A 6,614-nucleotide genomic window follows, 5' to 3' on the forward strand; every position below is an offset into this window, starting at 1 on the left:
ACTCATTCTTATATATGCGAAACCTTAGCATCCAAAGAAGACTTTACCTATTGAGTCTCATCGAGTTCGTAATTCGGTGTCAAATCCTTGGGTCGTTACGTGCTTGTCGACAAAGTGTGTAGGAAATGCCCCTAGTAATTCGAGGTTCCTATTTTCCGTGAACTTGATGCTTTTACCGCTCGATGAATTTGATGTTATTCTTGGTTTGGATTGGTTGACCGTGCATGATGCGGTTGTGAATTGCAAAAGCAAGACTATTGATTTGAGGTGCGCAAATAACGAGATGATCCGAGTTGAGTCTACGGACTTGAAGGGGGTGCCAGCTGCAATATCTTCAATGTTGGCCCAGAAATATGTAAGAAAAGGGTGCGAAGCATACCTTGCGTATGTACTTGATGATAAGGAGTTAGAAACAAAACCCGAATCTGTGCCGATGGTTTGTGAATACCCGGATGTTTTTCCCGAAGAATTACTGGTTTGCCCCCTGTTCGGGAGGTAGATTTTGGTATTGAGCTTATACCTGGGACCACACCGATTTCGATAGCTCCGTGTCGTATGGCACCAACGGAATTGAAGGAGTTGAAAGCTCAGTTGCAAGAGTTGGTGGATAGAGGTTTTGCTCGCCCGAGTTTTTCACCTTGGGGTGCACCGGTGTTGTTTGTGAAAAGAAGGATGGAACCATGAGGTTGTGCATCGACTATCGTCGCCAATAAAGTGACAATAAAGAACAAATATCTTATATCACAGATCGATGATTTGTTCGATCAACTGAAGGAGCCTCGGTGTTCTCAAAAATAGATTTGAGATCGGGCTATTATCGATTCTGAATCGAGATTCGGACATACCCAAAACCGCCTTCGAATGAGATATGGTCACTACGAGTTCTTAGTGATGCCGTTTGGGCTCACTAATGCCCGTCTTGGTATTTATGGATTTGATGAATCGATCTTCGCACCATATTTGGATCGGTTCGTAGTTGTGTTCATTGACGACATCCCGGTCTATTCAAGAGATGAGACCGAACATGCGAGCACCCGAGATTAGTGTTGCAAATTTTACGGGATAAGCGGTTATACGCTAAGTTCAAAGAAGTGTGAGTTCGGTTAAGAGAGGTTAGCTTCTTGGGTCATGTGGTATCTCATCGGTATTCGAGTCGACCCAAGCAAAATTTCAGCCATACTTAACTGGAAGCCTCCAAGAAATATTACCGAGGTTCGAGCTTTTTGGGACTTGCGTTACTTACCGATGGTTTGTAAAAGGATTTTCAATGATAGCCACACCCATGACAAAACTGCTTCAGAAAGATGTCAAGTTTGAATGGACGGAAAAGTGTCAGAAAAGTTTCGACCAATTGAAAACTCATTTGACGGAAGCTCCAAGACTAGTACAAATTTAATCGGCAAAGAGTTTGTCATCTATAGTGACGCCTCCCTATTTGGGTTAGGTTGCGTATTGATGCAAGAAGGTCGATTTGTGGCCTATGCGTCGAGACAATTAAAGCCACATGAGAAAAATTATCCGACCCATGATCTCGAATTGGCTGCCATCGTATTCGCCTTAAAGATATGGCGACATTACTTATTTGGTGAGAAGTACCATGTGTATTCGGATCACAAAAGTCTCAAATATTTGATGACTCAAAGAGACTTAAATCTGCGACAAAGACGTTGGCTCGAGTTGTTAAAATATTATGAGCTTGTCATTGATTATCACCCGGGAAAGGCTAATGTGGTTGCGGACGCCTTAAGCGAAAATCACTGCTTGCTTTTACTGACGATGAATGTACACTGTCTATTCTACGACAATGTGTTAGTAGCCAATTAAAGGCCAAACCATTATTGACTCATCAAATTTGTGAAGCTCGAAAGTTGATGATGAGTTGGTTGCAAAAGCGGGTGAGTGTGTTCGAACAAGGAATCGGAGTTTCAAATTGATGATGATGATTGTTTGAGGTTCGAAGTCGTCATGTGTTCCAAAGAATTGAACTTATTTCGATAATTCGAACGAAGCCCATTGTAGCCGAATGGCAATCCACCCGTGGAGTACGAAGATGTACAACGATTTGAAACGCTCGGTTTTGGTGGCATGGTATGAAACGAGACATCTCCGACTTTGTTTCAAGATGTTTAATATGTCAACAAGTGAAAGCGGAACATCAATTGCCTTCGGATTACTTCACCGATTACGATACCCGAATGGAAATGGGATCGAGTCACAATGGACTTTGTGTCCGGACCGCCATTGTCGACAAGTAAGAAGGATGCGATTTGGGTTGTTGTTGATAGACCGACTAAGTCGGCTCACTTTATCCTGTCGTCACGGATTTTCATTGGATAAACTAGTGAATTGTACATTTCTCGATTGTGAGATTACACGCGTACCGATTTACTTTGTGTCGGATAGAGATCCGAGGTTCACCTCGCGATTTTGGAAGAAATTGCAAGAAGCTTTGGGTACCAAGTTGCATTTCAAAGACCGCCTTTCACCCCCAAATCGATGGTCAATCCGAACGGATAATTCAGATACTTGAGGATATGTTGAGATGTTGCATCCTCGAATTCAGTGGTTCATGGGAACGGTATTTACCTTTGATTGAATTCGCTTACAACAATAGTTTTCAATCAAGTATTAAGATGGCGCCTTACGAGGCTCTGTGCGGGCGTAAATGCCGTACACCATTGTTTTGGACCGAGCTCGGTGAAAACAAAATTTTCGGAGTGGATTTAATTAAAGATGCTGAACAAAAGGTAAAGGTAATCCGTGAAAGTCCAAGGCGCCACGGATCATCGTAAATCGTGACGCGGATTTGAAACGAAAGGACATTGAGTATCAGGTGGGAGATAAAGTGTTTCTTAAAGTTTCGCCTTGGAAAAAGATACTCAGATTTGGCCGTAAGGGCAAGTTGAGCCCGAGATTCTTTGGGCCGTACGAAATCTCTGAACGAGTTGGCCCAGTTGCGTATCGTTTGATTTTGCCTCCTGAACTCGAAAAGATTCACAACGTCTTCCATGTTTCAATGCTTCGACGCTATAGATCTGATCCGTCGCACGTAATTAGTCCATTAGAGGTTGAAATTCAAGCCGATATGAGTTATGAAGAAGAACCGATTCGTATCCTAGCTCGTGAAGTCAAAGAGTTGCGAAACAAAAGGGTTCCGCTAGTGAAAGTGTTATGGCTCAAACACGGGATAGAAGAAGCTACTTGGGAACCCGAGAACTCTATGAAAGAGCGATATCCAAATCTATTTACCGGTAAGATTTTCGGGGACGAAAATTTCTTAAGTGGGGGAGAGTTGTGACAGCCTTAAAACAACCTTAGTCGGAATGTGGTTTCGGGACCACAAAACCGAGGCATAAAAATAATTTGATATTTATTTTGATGCCTATAATATGTGTTAACTCATGTGTGACATTCTTGATGCTTTAATTTAGAGTTATAAATGTGAATTTCACTAGAAAGGACCTAGTAGTAAACTTTGAAAGTAGGATAGGGAAATGTGTGATGACTAATTAAAGCATGCATGCAAAACAATGGCCTTGCATGTCAAATATCCCTCTTTTACAAGTGATGGCTGGCCATGACAAAGAATATGGGCAAAACATGTCATAGACATGTTTTGTTGGTGCATCATGGGTGAAAAAAATAAATTAATGAGCATGGGTAATAAAGAAATGGAAAAAAAAGAAAAAAAAATGGTCTCATGCATGCCCATTGCCGTGAGTTGTGGAGAAAGAAAGAAGAATTTTTGTTCATCATTTTTCATTTCCTTTGGGCTGAAAATTCTAAGGAAGAAGGAAGGAATTCTTGTTTCATGTTGGTTTGGAAGAGGTTTAGGAGGAGGTTTGGCCATACTTGTACCTAGATTAAGGTAAGTTTGATGTTTTGCCATGAGATTCATGTATATTTTTGTAGTTAGCTTGAGTTCTAACTAGCCATGGTTCAAATCCTTACTATGTCATGGAGATGATATTCGGCTAAGGTGAGGTTGTGTTGATATCATGTGCATGCATTCGGTTAGAGGCAAGCATATTGATGCCTATTCTTGGCTTGGAAATTTCGGCTAAGGAGGGTACTAACTAATGTGTTGAATTCGACTCGTGATTTCGCATACATGTGACTCTAATGTCTAATGTGTATAAGGGCTAAGTACCTTGAGCTTCACTTTGATGTTTGAATGAATTGTATTGAATTGCTTGTTGTGCTTAAAAATTGTGCATGACCATTGTGTATTTGAGCTAAAGGATGGCCATATGACCATTTAAACTCCTTGTCATATTCGCCATAAGCTATCATAATGAGATTTTAATAAGTTAAATTTGTGTGAATTAGCTCAAGAGCTTAGAGGACCACAGTTGGATAAGGGAAAGGAAAAGTGATTGAATAGTCATTCGAAATCGCTCGACAACATCCAAGGTAAGTCTTGAGTCATGACCCTACTTGAATTATATTGAAATCATGCTCTTTGTATGTGGCTATTGATCTGAAATTGTAAAGGTTTGATAAATATTTTGTGTTTGAGCCTTAGTAACGAAAATGAAATATGGATGTGTCGTGATTATTGATATATGTGTACATGAGCATTTGAATGATACCCGGCTAAGTCCCAAGGCATTTATGTTAGTGATTATGTCCGGCTAAGACCAAGGCATTAGTGCGAGTTGTTATATCCGGCTAAGACCAAGGCAATTGTGCAAGTTACCAAATCGGGTTAAGACCAAGGCAATTGTGCTTGTGGTTATATCCGGTTAAATCTCAAGGTACGTGACTCGAAATGAGCAATCTTGCTGTAAAATTTCAGTTTATACACTTGTGAAAATTCCAGCAATGAGGTATGTTCAGTATGTGCTTGAATTAGTTGAGTCCTTACAAATAAGTATTCGCCATTGATAAACGAGCTACCGCCTTTGGCTAAGTTGTTCTTTTGTGTATGAACATAAGGGTCGGTAATGTGAAGTAAGTATGATTATGAGAATGTGTATTAATAAAGTGATTCATTTAGTTATGTAAATGTAATACTTTAGTCAAAGTTGATTTCATTACTTGAGACTTACTAAGCATTAAAATGCTTACCCTGTTACTTTGGCTCTCTGTTTTATAGATTTTGCTCGTTAGCTATCGGATTCGGGATCATCAAGTCGAAGTCATCCACACTATCAAAGCCCCATTTTGGTACAATTTTGTTGAACTTTGAAATGGCATGTATAGGACTACCCTTTTGTTGTAGGTCATGTACCTTTCGGTTTTGTGTAAACTTGGATAGCCATGCGAAAATGGCTTATATAATGTTTTTAGCATAGTACTATAATCGTTTGTATGTTGATCATTATGAGGTATGGAATTTTTTTGAAATGATTAGCCATTGGAATGGTTAATCATGATCACACTTTGTGCTATGTATGCAAAAAGGGCCAATTGAATCATGGAAATCATGAAATAGGTAAGGCCTACCTTAAAGGCAGACGCTGACAGCAGCAGTGATGTGGATGTGAAAAATCACTAAAAATAGTAGGAATGGTGTTAAATAGTGAATAAATTATTTAAATGAACTTTGATGAATCTACTTTCGTGTGGAAGAAACGAAACGGTCATATGAGTTGTATGTTAAGAGATATTAAAGTTCTCGTGAAGCAGAGCCAGAACGGTTTCTGGATCCCCTGTTCCGACTTTGGAAATTCATTGTAAATTAACCAGAGAGAATTAGGAGTCATTCCATATATGTATAGATTCCTATCTGAGTATATTTTCTATAGAAACAAACGGCATCAGTATTGAAGCCCTGTACAGGGAGATATCCAATTCGTAATGCGTGAAGGTCAGTGTAGTCGAACCCTGGATTAGGGGAGACTTTAACTAATAAACTGTACTAATTGGCCCGACCAAAAATTCTAGACAAAAATGTTTTGATGGACTTATGAGTATAGTTTCAGGAAAAATTTACGAAACTGATTTTCGAGCTTTAAAACTCAAGATATGATTTTTGAGGCGACAGTGACGCAATAACCAACTAGTCTGGAAAATTTTTTCATGGACTGTGAAAACAATTAAGTTAAGTCTGTGTGCACCTCGTGTTCGACTCCGGTAACGGACTCGGGTACGGGGTGTTACAGCCCTCATCATGGGTTACCGCTTTGGCTTCAAGTACAAACATTCCACAATGGCCTGAATCCCTCGACTCGGCAAATGGTTGACGCAGCTGCTCGCGGAACAATCAACAATAAAACACCGGAAGATGCCTATGAATTTATAGAGGAGATGTCACTGAATAACTATCAGTGGCAAGTTATGAGGACTAAGCCAACGAAAACAGCCTGTGTTTATAACATCGATTTAGTCACCATGCTCTCTAATCAGGTAGAACTTCTTAATAAAAAGATTGACGGTTTACTTGGTTCTACGCAGGTACATCCAATAATGAGGTGTGACTCAAGTGGCGGAGGTGTGCATACAGAATACCAATCCTTCAATCCTACAACTGAAGAAGAACAAGTCAACTATATGGGTAACAATAACTTCTGATCTCAAAATAACCCATACAGTAATACTTATAATGCAGGTTGGAGGAACCACCCAAATTTTTCCTGGGGTGGTCAAGGGAATCAAAAGCCACAAAATCC

Source organism: Gossypium arboreum, chromosome 7 (genome assembly GCF_025698485.1).
Source record: "Gossypium arboreum isolate Shixiya-1 chromosome 7, ASM2569848v2, whole genome shotgun sequence".
Taxonomy (NCBI): Eukaryota; Viridiplantae; Streptophyta; class Magnoliopsida; order Malvales; family Malvaceae; genus Gossypium; species Gossypium arboreum.